At 43.8% G+C, this 24,106-nt stretch overlaps 1 pseudogene; it reads left to right on the top strand.

The window, feature by feature from the left end:
* Positions 1-719: 719 nt before the first annotated feature.
* The window catches only part of LOC149360196 (uncharacterized), a 53,179-nt pseudogene continuing 29,792 nt past the window's right edge, over positions 720-24,106 (top strand).

The following is a 24,106-nucleotide window of genomic DNA, read 5'->3' on the forward strand; positions in this document are numbered from 1 at the left end:
GAATGTTTAGAGAAGGACCTTCTGCATATATGGCAATCAACCCATTGCGCTATCGCGTCGTACCCTTAAAGTGGATTTTTAGTGTCTCCCCCAACTTTTCTGCACGCTAATCCGACTTTGCAACTTGGTAATTCAGTCCGCGGCAGAAGGTTTAGCAATACTCGCGGTCGACTTCAGCGCTAAGTCACAACAAGCTATGAAAGATCTTTAAGCGCAGCCTTTTTTATTTTTAGGCGCACTGTGTTTTTTTGTATTATTTCGCATCTATTGTCTTATAAATGCTGCTTCGGAACCCACTTGAGTTAGAACAACTCTTCTATGAGCCGACGAAAATATAGCTTTCATTCGAAATATGAAAACGCGGGTGGACAAAAAAATAAAATCGTAATTACCCAACTAGTGATGCTAAAGATCACAGCTTGGTGGCATTGCATAATGACCGCGTCCATAAAAATGCAGCCCGCACTAAGCCCTTGCCCCCAGCCTCCCTCCTCTGGTCACAGTGGCCTGCACAGACGTGATAGGTCTAAGAACGCAAACACGCCTTTCCTAGGAGCCTTCACTTTGTTTTGCGAAAGTTAGCTCGCATCACCACGCCCGGGCTATGTACCCAGAGCACTGATTTGAATGAACCAAGTTTGTCAGCGTACTATGATGGTGGCCGCTCACATTTGTTGACATGCCTTGTTCTTTCACAGCATTGCGCACGCGTCAATATCATGCTGCCCCAAGTCAACACGCCGCCATCCAAGGCCGCCACAGTAACCAGCTCAGAAAATACACGACACAGCAGCTGCGATATGAATCCTTTACTCTACGTTAGCTTGAGCGCCCACCGGTTTCGTGAGAATCTCCAGGCTATGGAAACTGTGAAGTTCAAAAGTGCACCTGAATACCAGGGACAGTACATTGAAGTGGGCTGTGGTCCCGCCGACTTCCTCACCGAACATTTGTTGCCACGCTTGCCGCCATGCAAACGCGTCGTGGCTGTTGACATATCTACAGAGATGCTCGACTACGCGCGTAAAAAACATCACCATCCGGAAATCTTCTATGAACAATTAGATATAGAGCATGGCGATCCCCGTACCGTCACGGAGAAATATGGCGTTTTCGACGGAGTTTACGCTTTCCTGACACTCCACTTCGTGAAGAACTTGGAGAAGGCCTACTACAACATCAATCGCCTCCTTAAAGTAGGCGGAGAGTGTCTGGTCCTCAGCCTTTTCAGGACAACAGTGTCGGACTCATTGTACCAGGTCTACAAGATGGAACCATGGACGGGCCTCACTCCGGTGAGTGCGGTTCTGCGTCATCAATGTTCAGCAGTACTTGTTAGGTACGACAGTTTTGTTACTGATCATAGTTGCAGAGGTAATTTCTTTAACCAACCTAAAAATACCTGTGAGATAAACAGCAAACATATATTATTTGGCAAGCATAATCATGCGCACAAACTTCATTATTTCAAGCTTAGTTCAGGTCTTCCTTATATTTTATAATAAAACAAGGAATGTTTATCCCGTTACTGTCCCTGAGGGTGCTTTAAACCCACTTATTTATGTATTCTCGTTTCGGATACGAAACAAACCTGCTATCTTCACAATTTTAGGAACAGAGCAGCATTTAAGCAGTAATTAATCAAGCAGTAATTAACCAATTGCAAATGATAGTGTTAATGAGAGCCCACTAATGAGCGAAATGAACACAGCGTGCTGAGTTCAATGCCAATAATGTGTTCTGTTTTGTTGCGCGGACTCGTACAGAATCCCGCCATACTCAGGAAGACAAAAGCAACGAAGTGATCTGTATTTTTGGCTTGCACGTCGTGGCCCGCAATACATTCTTGCTCTAATTGTACGGTGGAATATGAGAGTTAGATTTTGGTGAGTTAATTTAATTTCCCAACCTACTGAGCAGAATCTTGCATGGGCACATGGGTTCTGCGCTTGGAGAGAAGGAAACAGTAGTATCACCAACCCGATGGTGTTAGCAGAGGTCACTTTTGCAAGGGATAGCACGGGTACATACCATCTTGCTCCCGGAAGCAGCTGTGCTTCTGCGGGGCTCTCTAGAATTTTTAGGTTCATTGCTTCGTTCCAGTCTTAAATATTTGTTTACGCGAAAACGTAGCCCGGTTTTCTTCTTTAATGCAGCAGCAAAAAGCAAGTCACGAACGCGGTCGCGTATTTCTTCTAAATGAATACAAAAAGCAATACGGCGCGAATGAATGCTTAACTTCCGAGAAGGGTTTATTAAAAAAAAACAGCATTGCTATCATTGTACTGCAAAGAAGTGTTTATTTTGCACAACTAAAGTTGTCTTTAAAGTGTTTTGTGCATACATATTTTTTAGATTCATGTGGGACATCTAGAATTGAACTGCCGTATCCACAGTGTTGCAAGCTTGCACATCTTCTTTACGAAACATAACTCTCTATATACATGTGCTACTGAATGGCACATTAAATTTAGTGTATAAATAAAGGCTTTTAGGGAAAAAACTTGAACGCTGTGCACCAGTTCATTATTGCCAAATTCCGGTTTGTTTTTCTAGCCCTAGGAAACTAAATTCCGACGTTGCTTGTTCTTTACTGATTAATTTTTGGTAACTTAATTATTCTACAGTCAAATTACACACCTCTGTGACTGAAAAAGTGCGGTTAAATATTTAAAACTCAATTAACATTTTGTGGCTATCAAATCATTTTTTATTTGCGTTGGAGAAGTAGAAACTGCGTGGGTATTGTGCAATGAAATCAGAGGTTAGTGAACCCAGAGTAGTCGAAATTAATCCGCATCCCTGAAACCTCGCGTCTCTCACACCCCAAGTTTTGTTTTTAAACGCTAAAATCCGCGATTCGCAACTTTATTGATTTTTTGCTTATACATACGCAATTGGTGTGTGTACGACAGCTGTGCAGGCTACTCTTTCTACAAGGAATTGAATCAAGAGAAGCCCTGAAATCAGTCCATCTCAATGCACACGGCAGGCGTCATTTTGCTACATCAAAACCCAGCGCGCCTCCAGCACTCAGCACTGTGCTGTACTCTCTTCCTCCAATGCCGTTCTCTCACTGACGCAGTTTTGTGCATCATTTCCCCCTTTCACTATCTTCCTTGCAGTAATATCGAGGGATTCTATAAATAGGTACAACGGAACCCTCCCTGTAGACACTGCCGCGAAAACGAATACTGTGGTCACCATCGGCACAGCTAATGCACACGACGCGCCATTGCAAAGCCGACAACCGCTATGCATGGCACAGCGCATGCGCACTCTAGGGGAGAGAGCGTCCTCATTACGGATGGAGGAACCGCCAAAACAGCGGTGTGGTGATAGCATCCTACCAGCGCCAAAGCCGAATCCTAGCGCCATCTATCACCATCCCAACAAAGCTTGCTCCGATCAAGCAGAATTGATCTCCGCTAACTAGCGGAGGTCGGCGCTGTGTTCTATCTTACACCGTGTCGCTCCCCATATGGGACAAAATCACACTCGAGGGACACGTGATACCGATGACTGCTTTCGCTCGAATGAATGATCATGCAGTAAACTGCTTCATCCTTACGTTCTCATGATTCGGACAGAGTCACGTAGCCTTTTGTATGTGTGCAATTTTCATTTGCAGTCTTAAATGTGCGCATGTGCGCATGGCATTACTTGCTAAAATCATGTTTTATTTGAAGTGCTTAATCTCGATGAAGAGGAATGTAAAGTGTTTGCGAAATTATACTGACTACCAGACCTCTTTCCTCGTGCAGGAGGCCAATATTTTCTCCTCCTCAGTCACTTCTTAAAGGGCACCGCTTTCCACCATGTGTACATCCCTGTTGATCACAGTATAACAGTGCCTTTTTTTCAGTCATGTTAATTTCTGTGCGAAGGCTGCGTTTGTATAAGTGTTGATATGTGAGAAAATATTTTGCCACCATGCCATAAACGTGCGCTGCTGCTGGGCGTGCTGGACGTGCTGCTGGACGTGCGCTCTTCAAATACGGGCATTTGACACTGTTTCCTGTCACCTCACACAAGTTCAGTCGTTTGCCCAGCCGCTATACCTAAAGTATATCCAGCAACCTCCTGCTGTATTGACGCACCACAGGTGTGCACATGTCCTTCTTGCAGAACCCAAGCGAGATCATGTCGTCGCGCTTACGGTTCGACGAGCCGACAGGGTGTGAAGAGCTGGAAGCTGAAGAAAGGAGGGCTGTCGAAGCAGCAGGACTTGAATTGGTTTCCTTTCGTACCTACTCCAGTGTGTGGACCTTCCCGTCGGCGGAAGCGTACATGGGTAAGGAGAAGCGTTAGCCCCTGCGAATACGGCGGAGCTAGCGCAGATGTTTCACCGGTAGTCAATGTCATGACAGCAATTTCAGCCATCAGGGAGCGCAATTTTAACATAAGCAAAAGTCCTGGGGTGACCTGTGGGAAAAGATGAAGGGGAGTACAAAACACGCGGTACGATAAAACCTAAGCACAATATAAACAACTCGAACTTCAAGAGAAGCACACTCCACTTTTTTTTTTCTCTACCTGTTTCCTTCTGTCGGAAGAGACTGTTACACAAGACTAAAAAGCTTAGGAGGGTAGATGTGTAGGCCAGTTGGTGAGACATGAAGGAGCTAGACACCGCAGCGGACACGGGACAGAGAAGTGTCCCGCCCTGCGTCGTCTTCTTTCTCTGTCCCGTGTCCGCTGCGGTGTCTAGCTCCTTCATGACTAAAAAGCTACTCATCCTAATTTTAGTTCTTGACATTAACTTTGGCCACTTTGTTTCCAGGCATTAAGCAACGTTCTACCTGCTGGCACGTAGAGCCAGAGCAATATTTAGCTACAGCGTGTCTACGACTGAAACATGATAGCCTTGCAAGCACAGCGTAGCGGAAGAACGTATTTTTCTCAAGGCATCATCCGTAATTCAATAATGCATGGCGCAGTGCTTGATCTCGCTATAAGCAATATATTACAGCTAAGTGATTGAGTCATGCCACACTACCAAGTGCCTTGCCAGAATGTTCCCGCTGCATTATACACTTTGCAAAACTGGCGCACCAATCAGAACGAAACCAATACAATGAAAACAGCAAAGGTTTGGTTCTCCTCTATTATTGCGAAAGCATTGGCTGGGTTATCGACGCGGATACCCGACGTAGCCAAGAAATGACGTTCCAAAACTCGCGATTGATCGAAACGGTGGGAGGTCATAGAGACGGGAAAATGCGAAACGTTCTGTAGTAAGTGTCAGCACTAGTAGTTATAATTGCAAGGAATAGAATATAACGGGTTTGAATGTCGTGAGACGACTCCAACCGCGACGGGTGCCGTTGCCGTTCAGACATCAGACAGCATCGCTTCGTCTCCAGGGTATCTGATGTAGCTTGAAGCAAGGATTAAAAAACAGCAGTGCACAGCAGCTGGGTGCAATAAAAGACGTATCGTTTGCCGCCGTTAGGCGCTTGACTAACCTTAATTACTTTGTAGCGGCGCTATCGCCACCATTCTTGGTGTGTCGCCTCGGCTTGCAACACGCGCTGACACGAGCTGCGCAGAGCCACGCGACAAGGAGAATAAAATAGCCTACGACTGGTTCTCGGCCTGTCTGCTTCGTTTGCGTCGCGCTACATCTAATTTGTAGGGGTCTAAGTCCTCGTCCCTGCACAACTTATTTGTCTAAGAATAATTATGCAAAGAAATAATGTTCACTTTAAGGCCCAGCGCTTTTGGTTAAGTACCAGATGAGGTTCAGACAAAGCCGATCCAATTCTTTCCACTAAGGTGTATCCTATGTGGATTTTTTGTTCAGCATTTAAACGAGCCCCAGAAATCTGAAAAAATGACGTTACTGTGCTCTTGCGCTAGCGTACTGTTGTGCTGCCGAACGCGATTTGAGTTGAACCGTACGCGCTCAGGGACTCGAAGTGAGGCACCAACACCGCGGTCAGAATAGTGTTGAAAGTGCGTCATCACGTCGTCCCCGAGCGTGGAAAGCGCTCGCCGTGATCGACGATAAGAGATAGAAAGGCTACCAAGAGCCAAATTCTGACGGAGTATTTGTTTAGCCATCAGACAGAAAAACCAAAAAAGAAACAGAAATCAGAGAAGTTGCGTAGTGCAAAGCATCGTGAGTTCTCTTTATTTATACCACTGGGCAGCCCTTCAAATTGTGCGGTGGCTACGGACTTGGACTCGGATAGCGCGAGAATTTCTTTCGTTCAAAACGCGTTTTGGGGCGCACAGTGTGATACCGTATATCGCAAAGACATGGTATCTTCAAAATTTCGCGACCTTTCCTTTAAAGGCAGGAGAAAAGAGACCACACAGGAAGCACACCACCCGTCAAAAGTATGCAGCCCGAGGGGTTTGCTTTTGAGACTTGCAGCGAGCCTCGTTTTGCACCCTCAGCGACCGCAATATCTCAGAAAAAGAATATCTCAATCAAAAAGAATATCGCAATATCTCAATCCGCCAAAGCTTTTGTCTGTTAAATGAGCAATAGGGACTCATAAACAGTGAAGCACCAAACCCATTTGGTTGCATACTTTTGACGGGGATGTATATTGATACAAAAAAAAATGGATTATTTCTTAAAAACGTTCACAACGTAAATAAAGACACTAGGAACAGTGATTAGCAAAATTCTGAAAAATTTTTCTTTGTTATTTAGCTAATAAAACGAAATATAAAAATTATCTGAAGGATGCGACGTGACAAGAGATTATGTGTAGTAGTTTCAGCCAACTGCAGTTTCCTGCTTCTTTCTAATCTTTGGATGCAATTTCTCCAAAACGCCCTTTATATACGTACCCCTAGAATGACACACCAACTTGCCCAGTGATGTGGTTTAGGGTAAGAGATTTCGACCTTCGAAATTGTGCCACAAATGCGTAGCTCGTTGCGCTCTAATCCGCGTAGGTGCAACACAAAACTAGTCGTAGTAACACAAGTCAGCTGACAAATATGAGTCGAACCGTTGACGAACAAATGCAAGGATGTCAAATGGAGCGGGTCAGCCCAATATCGCATCCTCGTTGGTGGACGCGAGGTGATGCTGTCGCGTTGTCACCAGTAATAAGCGATTAAGTGTACCCCTGAATCCCCCCCCTTCCCCAATTTTTTTAATTTGTCCGATTGCATACACGGAAACAGACGTTCGCTGCAGCGAAAGCGCAGGAAAAAAGCATATTTCTTCACTCAATCCTTTTTATTAATGTGGGGGAAAGAGTTTCAAACAGGCGTTTGATGCAGCGAAAGGGCAGGAAAAAGTACATTTCTTCCCGCAATTCTCTGTATGAATTAAGGGGAAGGAGTTTCTAATTAATCACGGGTCAGAATGGCGTGCGTTGTGTTTACCTAGCTTTCTCTCTTGTTCCTTACCTTTTTGACTGAGGAATAATAAAGAGGTCAAGGGACAACGAACGCTCGGTTAGAGAGTATTCAACCCAGTTCTTATAAATGACCGAATTGTTGCGTGACACGACAGTTTTTGCACTTCGACTGAAAATTCCTTTCTCCGGAAATGGACTACAATGTTTCTTATCGGTGGTAGCTTGTTTCATGAAGTTAGGTGCTTTCATGTTACCCTGAAACCGATGGCTTCGCCGTCTGGGAAATATTTCCACAGCACTTACGGTATCTTAAATTCTGTCCGATTTTGGCGCCATTGTCCAGTGTTAAAACTCATCTGTAGCACACAGTAAAGGCGTCGTGTGTGTTCACGACACATAGCATTAAACAAGACCTCTCACAGAAAGCTTACAGCAGGGTGCAAGATGTGGTGCGAACACCGTCCCTTGCATCTTCTGATCTGAAGAGAAAATTGATTTCTGCATCCTGCGTGCGTGTAAGCTCAGAAGGACCGTCGACAGTCAAAGAGGACTATAAAAACACTGCTACCTTTTTTTCTTAGAAAGTTGCCAATGATGACACGAAAACAGCGCAAACTACACAAAGGACGCAGAAAGGGGAGACGAGACACGCCATTTGTTTAGTTTGCGCTGTTTTCGTGTGATGGAAAACCAACTAGCTCGAGATGTGTTCTTCATGCCAATGATGACTGCAGCGAGGCCAGAAGTCGGATTTCTCGTAGGAAATTATATTTTCTATTGGCAAAGAAAGTCAGACTAGAGCCGAACCTCGCGCCTTGCTGAGTGCAGATTTCGTGGCCCTTTATGTAGCTGGCCACGTCACCTGAATTATACCGCACTTCATAAATAGGACTGAGTGAAATACGAAAGGATATTTTTCATGATGATGTCCTCACGCTTAATAGCACATACCCACGGGGGGGGGGGGGGGATAGGCCAGGATATTTTTGCTGATCGGAGCTTGAGGTGCCTTCATTTTCTTCCCCTACAAGTAGTCGCCGTTTATGTTTCATTTAACCTTGCTTTGTCATCTTTCCCTAAAAAGTATTTTGAAGGAGCGAACTGCTACTATTCTGACAGTAGTGCTGCTATTGGGGCCACAACTACCGCTAAAAAACAGTTGCTTGTATCTCTGATAGATATCACCATATATTAGTGACAGCATTTTAAAACTACCACAGTGTTCTTCATTGCACTTATGATAGAATCTAAGCGTGTCGATTGATGTTACGTTCATGTCTGCCTCGGCGTGTCACTCAGTGGAAAGAATTCAGTGTTTGGTAACGCTGGTTGCAACGGTACAAAAAATTCAGCACTTCAAATATTGCGTTTTCAATTCTACTACCGTATTTCTCAGAGCCACAGCCTGGTATACATTTATTTCGGCAAAGAACGTTTGATTGCCGCAGCGAAAATAAAGTCGTCAAAAGTCAGTAGACTTCCACTTAATAGACACGCAAGTTAAATGAATAAATTACCTATCGCGGTCTTTGGTTTTCGACACTCCACAAGCACTCTCACGTGCGAGTCACAGGCATGCAGAGTGTATATACGTTTGCTATGTCATCCGATTTTGTAAACTAGGTATATAGCTGTGATTAAAAGAGCTCTGCGAGTTACCAGAATAAAACTGTCGCCGAGAGGGCTTACTAAGTGCATCTGACAGTGACTCAAATTTTGCGATTACGGAGAGACGAGGGAACAACATGTCGGCAGACTAAGTAGACCATTATTTATATATTCCGATGCCACTTTTTCACACATGAATTTCAATGTATTGTTGCACGCAGTATTTCAACATGGTGCGCATTCTACAGCCATCGGCAAAATTGTACATATGTAGACAGCCAGTGACACGTTCTGTTCTGAATACCTTGTCTGTTTGGTTAATTTCATCGGGTGTATTTAAGAGAACTCTTTGAGGTCCTTGTTGTTTAATGTATATGTCTTAGAAGTTGCAGAACCTAGGAATAAACAATGCAATGTTCTTCAAGCGAGTCACAGGGACTAGTTATTTCTTTCCTGACAATATTGTGTTCATCCGATCACGGAACGATAAAGTTGAGCTCTGAAGAGGACGGCACATGCCTATTGTTCAAAGCATCTTGTTCAAACCATCCCGTTTAAAGCTAGAGGCAAGCCGGTCAAGCCACGGTTAGTCTGTAACAATTATAAACAATCAACAAGAGTAAAACTACGAGCGCAATCATCTGAACTTATATACCGTGACCAAATGTTCTGCAGTAATAGTCCGAGCTACTTTCCTCCCCAAGAAACGCGGCAGCACGGTCGAGAGTGCTATTTTAGTCACAAGAAAACATTGGACTCCTGACGCCCTTTTCTTCTCTCAAATGACTGTTCCATTTTTGCGGCCTAGAGTGTAATTAACCAAGGATTACTGTCATTTTGATCCGCAGATAAAAGCACTTCCTTACAAAGGCAATGACTTGCACCCGTGCAAAACTTATAATTTTAACAAGGTTTCCATTTATCAAGAGGACTAGACATGTGACCGCCGCGGTAGCCTAGTGACTTGAGCATCCGTCTCGCATGCGGGAGGAGTGGGGTTCAATCCCCGGAGCCGCCGGGTACCCACCCGCCGGTGGTGCAATGGGTACAAGCTTCCCCGGGCCTGGTGCTCGGCTTATTCAGGATGACATGCTTGGGAAATAAGCCTTTCACCCCAGCTCGAGTACACGAAAACACCGTGTGCCATGACGCTCCTTGGCCGCAGATGCCCTTGAGCCATAAACATTTACTATCATTATCAAAACTAGACATGTGCCTAGGGTGCCATGAATCCGTAGCTCATACCACGCTGATGCATGAATATCCTGCTGCAACCTTATTCATAGTATGTTCTTCTCGCGCCTATGAATATGCAAATGCGCGTGTTCACTTTCTCCCGTCCGCTCGAAGACGAGCGCGCCAACTAGCGCTTAGTGCGATATTACTCCCTAGTACGGGGTGCACCAACAATATAGCGTACGCCTACGAAATGCTGACGCATGCAGAACCCCTGAGTCCACGCGTTATGTCTGGTTCATACATTTATGCGTGTATGAACTACTAGGCAAAAATAGACTTACTAGTGGGAATAGTCATGCTGGAATGAAATAATGAGTGCATCAATCAGCGACACAGTTAATGTTTATTATAAATTAAGGCCGATAAAATGTGGTTCATCACCAGAATTTTAACAAAGAGCGCGCTATCACTTTTTGGTTTATCAAGAATTAATGTTGGTAAGCTCTTTACGAATGTTGGCAAAATTTTTCAGCTCTCTGTGTGGTGAAGGAGAGCACTGTATTAATTGTTGCGCCTAAGCAGAATATCGGATGGGTCGGAAAGTCGGATGGGTCAATACTTATCCGACTTTCTCTTCCACGCAGAAAAGTACCTGAATCTCTTCAGATTGGAAGCCCGGATACCAGACGAAAAACGCCCTGCATTTCGGAATGCCTTGTTGTCTTTTCTGCTTGAGCGACAGACCCCAACTCCAAGCGGAGTCGGTTTCACATACTACTTCTACATCGCTCACACCCGGAAGCCTGCAACAACTTCGAGTTCAGACATGAGAGGTTGAAATAGTTCGACATAAAGACCTTCTTGTTCATGAGCAATTACTTCTGAAGCAAGACAGGAATGCAAGAACAACGTTCTCTATATACGCTTGATTGCTGTAGCCCGTAGAACGTAATGTGCTCTCATCCAGCGCTTTTTGTCATCATACAAAAGCATTGAACATGTCTGCTCTCCCACGTGCCATAAACTATTGGAACAGCCTTCCTGACGATGCTACTAATACCAGAAATTCTGCTACGTTTCGTGATAAAATAACCGCAATCCTCGCCTAGTGTCTCAGTTCTCTGTATTCTTGCGAAAAATCTGTTTTATTGCTGCTTAGTGTGAACTAACTTGTGCACTTTTAACCTCACTGTCAAGTCGTGTTCCATTTCCATGTTGCAACAGTTTGAAACATGTAATTATTGTGTATTGTATAACTTTATTTGAATTCTACTGAGTGCCTCTTGCTAACTATTGTATAACGTTTTTCTTCTGTCGTTGTTTTTTTTTGTTTTGTATGTGTTTTTTTGCGCTGTTCTCTAACTTCTATGTACTGCCCCACTCACACAACGCTCCAATGTAAAGGAACCTGTGAGTAACTTGAATAAATAAAGTTGGCACTAATGTCTAAATAAAGCCACTGCCATGCTGAAAACCGTAGGAAGTCGTTGTTTTGCCGAGATGAGCAGATGGTACCAGCCGTTGAACGTGTCGTTGCAGGCGCCTGAGCAACCTGACAGCTGGTTGTCGTAGCGAAGATGGTTCATACCGATATTCTCAGAACCCGCTGTCATCGAAGGCCGTTTTTGGTTGAGGCATTCCTGTTCAGTGATATGACATACATGTTCTAATGTCCCGTAACTACATATGGGCAATTAGGGACGCTATTGTCGACGCACCGGAGTAATTTAGAGCACCTGGGTTTATTTAATGTGAATTTTGAATTTTGTCTCCACTGAAATCCGGCGGCCAGAGCCAGATATTGATCCCGCCACTTCAGAGTGAGCAGCGGAACTCGAAAGCCTCCGAGCCACGGCGGGAAGGCCTTCCTCTTCTCAAGAGACCTTTGTCCTTCAATTTTGCAAGAAATGATAAAGATCATGACTTCGTCCTGCTTGTCCGAAATGCAACAAGCTCAAATGTCTTTCTTGATTGGCTCGAAATGGGGAGAAAAAACATTTTTAGAAGCATTTCCTCGCAAAACCGCTTTTATGAAACGGAAACCTTTTATGGATTATAAATCGGCGACTACCTTAACGCACTTCGGATTCAACCCAGCCCTTCCAGCGTACAGTAATACAGTTGACAAACGCGGCAAAGAGAATCAACGTGTCACTAGTGCTCAAGAAATGTCCTTCATTTATGGTTTTTACATCTTTTTTTGCCTCCACCGAATGCATTATTTATAATGCTGTAAATAATGTATTCTATTCGAGCTGTAAAAACTATTTTATTATATTGCTTCTGCTCGGAGTTTCCACTGTGCACTCACTCGTTTCTCAATTTACGGAAGAAGGTATGCATGATTCCTGAAATGTTTGGCTCACTAATTGCGTTAGTAATAGTCGCCCTCTGCTATTCACATTACCTGGACGCTTTCCTTCATGTTGTCCAGTTCGGCATTGGGGATACCGACCAATGCACTGTACATCGTTTTAGTGATCTAGCACTGAGACCTCCACGTACCCATTTCGTCGCTGTTTGTCTGGCTAACCTTCACCCTAAATAAAATAAATTACAATTGAACACTTTCTGGCCTCCAGAGGGTTGTTAATCTGCGGCGGCGCCAACAGATCAGCTTCGCTAGCCACTGCATTAGACCATTGCGCCATAGCCGCAGTATTTTCTTTATTACGTAGAAGGACAACAACACTGACAGGCTTCTAGCCTAATTTTTAACGAGGTCCCATTAACAGAACCCATCAGACATGTAGTATAACCAGCATCTCGATATCACTATGCCAGCACATAAAAATTCCGGCAGATGTACGCATTCATCCAGTAAAGGCAGCCGGACAGGAGGTCCACGTTTCGCAGCAAGTACCCGCGCACTAAGGCACATAGTACTTTGCACGAATACTTCGATGAACGTGGCGGCTGTGCGTGGCGATCATTAATGCGGCCCTCACAAAACCTAAACATTCCCATGAGCTTAAAACTAGCACACGGAACCTTAAACCTTCCACAGCAGGCAGAAATTTTAGAGTATAGGGAGTGAGAGTACGTGCGTCCTTTTTGAAAGTCCGTTCAAAAATGCCCTTTCCACTCCAAAACAAAATATAAAATCACATCATGCATAATAAAAAACAAAGCAATTCTCAATAGTCTCTGGCTGCGGAAGGAGGCAGCAGTACATTGCTCATTGCATTAATGTCCTTCAGCACAAATCCATGTTTTGACAAGTAAAGGCGATGTTTGAAGTTTAAAAAACTAATTTTTGCGGCCCATTCAACACACATCCGTTCCTTCCGCTTTAACAATAATTTTGTCTAGAAAGCTGAGCTAAAGCTGACCATGTATCTGTACATGAAATAACGTCTCAATCAAAACTTTTATATTGTTTTTAGGGAGATACTACATAGGCACGCAAAAAGCTATAGTGAGGACATATAATGTTCCGGCAACTACCTTAAGAAAACCTCATAAATGCCCCTCACGTCTATGGCCAGTGAATGCAAACAGAATAGACAAATCAGCATTTATTTGCCTCTTAAGTACAGCCACGAGGAAGCAGTGGTTCGCCGTATTAAAAAGAAACCTTAACACAATCGGATGCACAAAGAACTACTATGAAGCTTTAAATACAGTGGAAACACTGGAGAGCAACTGAACATTCCGCCAGTAAGAGAACAGGAAGTAAAGCAAGCCTTACAACCAGTGCCAAGGGGTAAAGCAGCTGGCGAAGACAAGGTTACAGCAGATCTCTTGACGGATGATGTGGAGATTCTGCCACAGATACTGGCCACCTGTGAACTGATTGCCTGGTGTCGTCGCGCCTACGAGAATCTTCGAAGAATGTTAACATTCTCTGACTCCATAACAAAAAACATCAAGATATTGAAAAATAACATATCGTCACCTTTCTTCTGATCATATACAAGGTATTTACTAATATAATCGCGAACAAAGATAGGACAAATATAACCTTTAATCAAAGAAAGGAACAGACAGCCATTAGTAAAAGGTACTCGGCAGTAGAGAATACTCACGCTATTAACTAGCTGATCGATGAATTCCTAGAGTAGTACTAGCAACCGCCTTGAAGACGCGTCATAGATTACGACAAGGTTTCCAACTCCGAGGAAACCTCATCTGTCTGTAACGCTGGCATTACGGAACAAGGGTGTTAAAGAGCCGTCTGTAAAAATTCTGTAAAACATATATAGCAGCTGAATAGCCACCATAGTGCTTCAAAAACAAAGTAACAAAACCACAACAAGGTAGGGTGTCATGCCAGGAAACGCGATCTCTCCAGTACAGACCACCGCGCCTCTATGGGTGGAATTCAAAGACCTACATTCAGGAAAATATGAAATAAGATTTAATGGATTCCGGAATACTTTAATAATACGCAATTCGCGGATGAGTTTGCCTTGGGAAGTAAATCAGGGGACGAAATGCGGAGCATGATCAATGACTTTTTGACAGACAAAGCAGAGCGGTTGGTGAAAAGTAATACGCAGGAAACTAAAGTGCCAGAGTTTGGGACGCGAGCAGCGATTTACGATGAGCAGTGAATGATTGGAACAGCTAAGGTAATCTATGAATTTAGGGCAAGTAAGGATGGCAGATCTGGACCACGAGAGTGATATAGCTAATGAGAAAAGAGTGTAGTGCATTTTGCAGGCAGTTACCATGAACCGCAGTTTACCAATATCACTGAAACAAAAAATTCATAACAGCAGTATCTGACCAGTGCTCACCCAAGGAGCAGGAATGTGGACTCTAATGTAAAGGACTCAAAATCAATTGACTAAAACGCAGCGATATATGAAAAGAGAAATGATAGATGTAATGTTTAGAGGCAAGAAGAGAGCAGAATGAGGTATAAAACGCAGACTAATGCTCTTCTAACCGAATACAATGAGAAGCAATGTCCATGGGCAGGGCATGTGATGTGGAGGCAAGCTAACCGATGGTCGGTAAGGGTAACATTGGATTCCAGGAGAAGGTAATCGTAGCACATAGCGACAGAAAGTTAGATCGGCGAATGAGATTAAGAACTTTTCTGAGGTAGGGTGGCCGAAGCTGGCACAGGGCAGGTGAAATGGTGAAATGGGAAGAAGTGCAAGAGGCCTTTACCTTCAGTCTGCGTAGTCAGGCTGATGATGACAGCAACGTTTCTGTGGAAGATGTATAGCTCTCTTTACTAGTCGTATGGCTACGCTTGGGTGGATGTACTTCGTAATTACCCCGTTATTACGGGGTATCACGTCGATCAAGTCCATCATTTCATTTTGCAGCACCCATTTTTCTTGTCGTCGGTGTAAGTTTCTTTAGTTGCTTAATGGTTGGGGATGCTTAATTTAAGTTTAATGAATGTTTAGTGGATGCTAATCAGTTAGTTGCCTCTTATTACAAATAGAGTTACACCAACACAGGTTTAAATCAACACCGTTCTCTCTTCCCACAGTACTGTATGGTGGCAGTCTAGGCTGCAGCATTGGTAAAGCAGCCGCACAGGTCAGGCCATGAACTCAGGTGTGAGCCTCAGACCTGGAAGAATTGTTTTTAACCTAGTAGTTCCTCTATTATCGGCGTAGCTTCCCTGCGTAGCGGTATTACCGGGCATTTGTGGATGCTAATGTGTAGTCACCCTATTATTACTAATATGCTCCATTTTGGAGGATTCAACTGAACTTTAGACTTATATTATGATCAATTATTATTAATAATAGTTTTGTTTCACACACACGGCATCGCTTCTAGGGTAGTTTCTATATTGTAACTCAATTCTTTGCCTGTACATCAGAGGTGTCTTCAAGTCAAATTCATTAGGGTGTAGTTCTTTGACGTACGCTCTGATTATTTATTATTATTATTATTATTATTATTATTATTATTATTATTATTATTATTATTATTATTATTATTATTATTATTATTATTATTATTATTATTATTATTATTATTATATCTGTGTGCATATATATATAGCACATATCTGTGTGCTAAGCTACGGAAGGTTACATGCTTACTCTTCAATATGAAGTCTTTGGCGCCGATGTCGGTGAAAAAAACTATAATTCATGCACTTGCGTACAGTGTTCTCAGATACGGCTTAACTGCATTTGCGCCATGTCCTTCACGCTGGCATTGTCGTATTGATAGTATACTAAAAAACATGTTGAAGAGCATTGTGTACAATTGTCACATGCCATCCGGCACGGACGTCTTTCAGTTCCTAGGTCTTCCGTCATTTCATTCTCTTTTTGTGCAGACAGTTGTTCAGCGGCATTTTTGGAATTCAGACTTTTTAATTATTAATACTCCTAAATGGAAATTAAGGAAAACAATTCGTTATTATGTACCGCGCAGTGTAACTAGATACGAAAAAGCAAGGCGCTGTGCTTATGTACCTGAAATCTTTAATGAATTACCGCATGAAATTTTTGCTGTAACTTCTATGCGTGACCTGAAGATGCATCTGAAAGCCCTGTGTTGATCTTGGTATTCTTCTGTTAGTGAAGTTATGCTCAGAATGTTCGTTATTTCATTTATTTTTATTTTTATTTTGACGTATACTCTTGGTTTATAGTTGAATTTCTGAATACTTGTGCTGTTAACCTGTGTTTTCCAATTTTTGTTTGTTTTTTTTTTGCTCTCGTTTGGGTGTAACGAGAAGCGTTACTGTATCTATTGCCTTTTTTGTAGTCCTGGCCGTAACTGCCGGGCCCAGTCACTCAAGCCTCTTGTTGGCTTTGACGGGCCTGAACCTTATTGTATTAGCTACAAAGTGGCAATAAACATTATTATTATTATTATTATTATTATTATTATTATTATTATTATTATTATTATTATTATTATTATTATTATTATTATTATTATTATTATTATTATTATTATTATTATTATTATTATTATTGATTATTGATGATTATTGAGTGACCTGATGGCGGTTACACCCGGCCCTTGGATCGTCATGGGCGACTTTAACGCTCACCACACAATGTGGGGAAGCGTTAGAATGAACATGAGGGGTCGCAAACTTGTGTCCTTCGCCTCTGACCATGACCTTCAGTGTTTAAATGACGGCTCCCCAACTTATATTCGAGGGATAACTTAAAGCAGCTGCCTTTACTTGGCCTTCGTTTCTCGATGCCTTATAAGCAACGTCCGGTGGTTTTCGGATATTGAAACCCGCGGCAGTGACCATAACCCTACATATCTGACCATTACAGGCCTTTCCACATGCACCTCTGCCACACGCATGCGAGGCTTCTATTGGTCAGTGTTTGAAGCACTTATGGAAGATGCTTGCAGAGAAGGTTCATCCGCAAGTTTTGAAGGGGAAATTAAGGAGGCCATGGAGAACGCGACACGGTTATTCGCCCCAATTAAAAGTACACGGAATGCGATATGGAATTGCAGCGCCTGCGATCGCTGCGACGGAGGGCAGAGCGTAGGTACCGACGCACCTTGTCGAGCTTTGACCTCAGAGATGAGAGGCGCATGCAAAAGAAAAGTCAGCGCAGAATTCAAGCTCTCCAGGCACAGCGGTGGAGGTCATTCTGTGCAACGCTTGATCCACGGAAACCTTTGTCACGCATCTGGAATGTAGTTCGTGGCCTTCGGACATCCCCACACCAGCTGCACCCTTGCAAGTCTCTTGCACTCTTCCAACGACGTGGCCAAGTCGAGGTAGCTGAGGATTTCTGCGCTAGGGTAGCAGGAGCATCTGCCCCAGCTGCAACGCAGCATTGTAGCGATGTTCCCGCTTCTCGGGATTCTCGGATGGACCTTTCCTTCTCCGTAGAGGAACTTGACGCCGCGCTGGCTTGTTGCAGACGATCATCATCGCCGGGACCCGACGGTGTGCCATACACTGCACTTGGAAACCTTGGACAGGAAGCTAGGCGTGTCCTTCAGGAGTATTACAACAAATCGTGGAATGAGGGCACAGTTCCAGACGAGTGGAAGTCCAGTCGTCTAGTTCCGCTCCTGAAACCAGGGGAATCGCCTCTTGACCTGACATCATACCGTCCAATTGCACTGGCTAGTTGCGTTGGCAAAGTACTGGAAAGGATGGTACTTACACGAATTGAGTGGTACCTGCAGCGCTACCGCATATATCCGGATATAATGTCCGGGTTATGACGTGGACGCTCCTCAGTTCACAACGTGGTCGACCTGGTGTCACCGTCCAGCACCAAAAACATTTGAAGCGCTTGACTGCGGCATTGTTCCTGGATGTAAAGGGCGCATACGACAGTGTAACTCACCAGGCTATCTTGGACGCTCTGGAAGCCTCCGAGCTTGGTGGTCACGTATTCTGCTGGATACGCAGTTATTTATCCAACAGATCTCTCTTTATGCAGACAGAAGATGGCCCAACATCTTCTCATTTCACTTCCCGTGGAGTCCCGCAGGGTGGAGTGCTCAGCCCAACGCTCCTCAATCTTACACTTGTTGGGCTCGTTGATATACTACCACAGTCGGCGCAACTCTCAACCTATGCGGATGACATCTGTATCTGGGCATCCGGAGTTACGCGCCCACAAGTTCGAGCGAGGCTTCAAAAGGCGTCAAGTATTCTTGCGGCCTTCCTTCACGAGCAAGGCCTACAGATTTCAACCGAAAAGTGCTCGCTTGTAGCCTTTACACGTAAGAACATGTATCCTTATACCGTATGCATAAACGGCACAGCAATACCCTACGTAAAGATCCATTGGTTTCTGGGAGTAATCACCGACCGAAATCTATCATGGACCCCTCATATCTCATACATGAAAAAGAGACTGACAGCGATTTCTCACGTTCTCGCCTTTGTACGGGGAAAGTCGTGGGAAGCATCGGTTCGGTTAATGATGCAGCTCTATAACGCCTTATTCATGAGATTTCTTCGCTAAAGCCTTCCTGCACTTGGAAACATTCGGAAAACAAACATACGAAGTCTGGAAAGCGTCCAAGCTCAAGCTCTCCGGACTTGCCTAGGATTGCCGAAATGTGCCTCTACGGCCGCCTCTGTACTCATCGCCAAGGAGCATCCAATCCCTACCTACTTAACAGTTGACGCACTGAGGGCACATTTCCGACACGTCTCCCGGGTTCCCTCTCAGCACCTTGCCAGTCTTCCTACTACCAGGCCGCGCACATCGTTTACAGACATCATTGACGCACATCGCGCCATAGTGCCGTCTCACTTTACACCCGCCTCTAGATCGTCCTCGCCACTTTGGATCCTGCACAATCCCCGTGTGCTTCTTTCAATACCTGGCATCAGGAAGATCGACTTATCGCCGATAGAACTGAAACAAGTCACTCTTGAATATTTTCATGAGCACCATGAAAACCGGGTGCACGTTTACACCGACGGCTCAGTGAACCCTATCAGTTCTTCTGGCTCCGTGGTCATCCCTGCAAGAACTATAGAAATTAGAGTTAGGACAGCTCACCACACTTCTTCGCCGGGTGCAGAACTCACCGCTCTTCGTGCCGCCATTGAACACATCAATCAGCAGCCCCCTCAGCGGTGGTCTACTTTCACCGACTCCAAACCTGCCCTCCAAGGCTTACAAGCTGCTCTTCGCCGTTGAGCCCATGAACAACTGGTCGCAGAAATTCGACAACTACATCACTCTGCCACCAACAAAGGACATGACATTATCTACCAATGGCTACCAGGACACAGCGGCATAGCAGGCAATCACCGCGCGGAGGAGGTCGCACGAACTGCTCACCACGATGGCGATTTTGTGTCGATTCGATCCCCCTTTCGAGATCAGACGCAGCGGGCAGGCTTCGCGCACTTGCGCGGGACATCACGCTTGCCGCGTTGAATTACGGCCAATTCTGCAATTCACGTCTAAAATCCTTGGAGCCAGATCTGAAGCTCCGGCTTCCATCAGGCCTACCACGACGTGAACAAACTTTGCTGTGTCGCCTCTGGCTTAGTGTAGCTTTCACCTACCATTATTCTTTCTTAATTGGTATTACTGATAGCCCTGCATGTGACATCTGCGGGTATGATGAAACTATAATCCACATTCTTTGTGACTGCCCTGCCTACAGCACCGAAAGGCAATCCCTCAGTCGTGCGCTGGACCGCCTAGGTCCACGCCCACTGACTGAAATGAAGATCCTCGGCCACTGGCCGCGGCGATCGTCGGCGGTGAAAGCCTCCAAGGCACTGCTAACCTTCTTGCAGACTTCTGGCCTGCACGATAGGTTGTGACTTCACCGAACGCTGACTTTTTAGAGTGTCTTCAATTTTCTGTTACTCCCCTTTCTCTTTCATTTTTTTATCCCCTCACTCCTTTTCCCCACGTGTAGGGTAGCAAACGTATTATTATTCAGGATAATCTCCCTGCCTTTCCTCTTCTACCTCCTCCTCCTCTGATTATTCGAAGGTCTTCAATGTGTTCACCTGTAAAATGTATCCTATAGTACTTAATGTGATAATTATTGGTTTAAAAGTTCTTGCCTACTAATATTTAAGCGTTAAGTAGCTGTTTTTCCTTTCAATCGTGTCTATTCGCATTCAGCACAAGTAACCTCAGATACCCGGCTCAGGAACTGTCACATAACGGGTCTGCTTATAAAGGCACTGTGCAAAGTGGACATGTGCAATGAATTATTAACAACAGCGCTCCTTGCCAGTGCATCTCTTTCTCGTCCTATCCATGCATAAGCACTGCCCCAATTAACTTTGCTTGCCACGAACATGCTGCCTTTTTCATCACGACAATCTAAGGCCGCATCAGAGAGGCCGCATTTATTGAAAATTTTTGATAAAAAAACTTCATTCCTGGATTTAATCGACCTTTGCTCATAAACATAAATGGAAACAAATAAGGAAATAGGCTGCATAAAGCAGCTTGACGAGTTCAATAACCGAACTGAAAAACAACACGCATCGAATAAGTAGACAAGCTACTCTGCTGGAAATGGTAACAAATAAAACACGATGACCATATAAATGAAGGTATCGACGCACTCTCCAAAATTCTAACTTAAAGTCCTCACCCGCACGAAACTGAAGTGTACCTCACGCTACTTGAATTGGTACTAACACTCAACTACTTTGAATTCGATTCTTCTTACTACCTTCAAGTATTTGGAACAAGCATGGGCACTCCATTCGCACCCACTTACGCGAACATTTTTATGGGCCTACTAGAATCTCAACTTCTAAATTCATTTCTAAAAAAAACCACTTATATACCTGCGTTACATAGACGACATTTTCATGATATGGGAGCATGGGGCTGAGACCCTAAAGACATTCGTCACACATTTCAATTCATGCCACTCTAGCATTAAATTCACCTTCAACTCCTCGAAAACGCAAGTCAATTTCCTTGACACCACTGTCCGTTTAGAAAATAGCAAGCTCAAAACCACACTTTACAGGAAGCCCACTGACCGACAACAATACTTAGATTTCACTATAATAATAATAATAATAATCTTTATTCAGCATAATCTGAACATACAAAGAAACGGAAGCGCCGAAGCCACAAGTGGGCTTGTGCGGCGACAACCGGCAGCCGCGGCAATCTTCGCGCTACATCAGAGCTCCATTAGAGGCAAAAGAAAATTAAAAGACGTAAACATGAAGAACACAAAAATTTTGGCACCGAAAGAATGAAAAAGCACTGATAAGATTTTAGTACATGTTAAAGATTCTCTAACGCTTGAACTGCAACACGCAGTTTTTTGCGGGTTGTTAAAGAAAATAAATCATCCGGTAATTCGTTAAAGATAGCTGGCACGTAATATTTTCTAGTTGCTTTGCCGTAGTGAGTGCGCACTCTCGGTTTATGATAGCGAGGAACATGTCTCAACGGTACCGGTTTCGTATTTATGTGTCTGTATGCGCTATTCCAAAAATATTTCAGTACTACAATTTGTTTAAAAAGATTGTCAAAAGAAGGCAAACCCGCTGCGGTAAAGACACTGTTGGGCAGATTTTCCTGCGGCAAGTAGAGAACGCTTGTAGCAATGTTTTTCAGAATCATATTAACACGACATTTCCATGTGAAAGAGCAGTTAAAAAAACAACACATGCCGTATCTCAAGACACTATACCCCAGAGCCTGGGCGACTAATTTTCTCACAGAAAATGGCATCATAGTTCGCAAATTAAACAACAAGCATGCAACACTTCTGAGTTTCTTACAAATGTGAGTCATCTGAGTATTCCATGCCAAATCACTGTCTATGTATATACCAAGATACTTAACCGACGGGACGCTAATTATAGGTTGACAAGAACACGAAGAGCAGTATGAGGTGTGTAAATATATGGAACCTGCACTTAGTACATCTTTATGCGGGTTACGAAAACAGACAAGTCTGGATTTGGTGTTATTTATTTGTATTAAATTTGAGGCAAACCAATCACTAACTTTAATAGCGTCCTCCTGGAGGTTAGCCAGGGCATATGAAAAATCAGGGTTGCTTGAGACTAGTAAAGTGTCATCGGCGTAAAGGAATATGGTGGATGATTTCACATGGTCACATATGTCATTCACATATAAGTTAAACAACAAAGGAGATAAAATGGACCCTTGCGGGACACCACACAGCACTTTTACAGCGTCACTGCAGATAGGCCCAAACATGACTGCTTGAGAACGATTGTAAAGATAGTTTTCAATTAAAGACAAAAAAGGACCCCTAAATCCATACGATTACAGTTTAGAACACAAAATTTGATGATTTACCGTGTTTAAAGCTTTTTTTACGTCCAAAAAAAGTGCGAATGCTACCTCATTGTTCTCCAGGCTTTGATGCAGCAAATCGGAGAGATTTTCCAGTAGCACCTGTGTTCCTGACCCGCTGACAAAACCGTACTGATTCCCACTCATTAGGTCATGTTTAGTAATAAAAGCATTAATTACAGAAAGTACATGTTTTTCCAATATCTGGGATACGCAGGAAAGAATAGATATAGGGCGGTAGTTTGCAATATCATTCTTTTTTCCACTTTTGTACAGAGGAATAACGCGAGCGCTCTTCAGTGATTCTGGCCATGTACCACTCTTAATTATGCCGTTTAAGATAAGCAGCAAAACATTTTTCAGAGCTGTAATGTTTCTTATCAGATCACCTATGAAAATGTTGTCAAGTCCGGCAGATTTGTTACGTTTCAGACTAGACAAAATGCTGAAAAGATGAGATTCTGTCATAAGAGGAAGGAAAGCCGATGGCGATACGCTTTTTGTCATTTTCGTCGAACTCACAGTTCGGACTGCGACCCGTTGCTCAGCGGAAAAAACGTTATTAAACTCATTCGCCAAAATATGCGACACAACACCGAAATTGTGCTCCACTGATTCTTGAATGGAAAAGCGTTGGTTACCACGTAACTGATTAATCAGAGACCAGGTGCTCCTGACATCGCGACGAGTGCTGCGAAACTGCTGGCAAAAAAATTTCTCTTTGATAAGCGAATAAGTGCAGTTACCTTGTTTCTGATGCAACGATATTCCGCTCGAAGTTTGTCATTTTTGGTGCCCTGCGGCATCGAGACCAGATAGCTTCTTTTTCTTTGATGGCAGCCAGGATTTCAGCAGTCAGCCACTGACAGCCAATTTTACGTTTCTTCACAGTCAAAGTTTTTTTACACATTTCCTTTATTTCGCCTAATACCTTGACGAAACTGTCGTACGCGGTATCACTAGTGTTATGATGAATAAATGAATCCCAATCATATCCAGTAACATGATTATCGAACCTTTTTTGGTCTAAAATGGTCACGACACACCTGGTAGAGTCGGTGTGTAGCGTAGAGACTTTTCGTAAGGCGACATGCAATGTAATAGTGATCTGCAAGTTTCTGTCTGATCGCGGCTCCGGATACTGAGATGTCCGACGCACGGACGTTAGCATGGTCAATGCAAGTAGTTGTGATGCGATTGTTAAGAAATTCTTCTCTGGTAGGATCGGCGAGCTGTGGTTCAATGCCAAATTCCGCGAGCATGGTTAAGTAGTTTTCAGTGCCA

This window comes from Amblyomma mixtum, chromosome 2 (assembly GCF_055824585.1).
Source record: "Amblyomma mixtum isolate Tamu chromosome 2, ASM5582458v1, whole genome shotgun sequence".
NCBI classification, from domain to species: Eukaryota; Metazoa; Arthropoda; class Arachnida; order Ixodida; family Ixodidae; genus Amblyomma; species Amblyomma mixtum.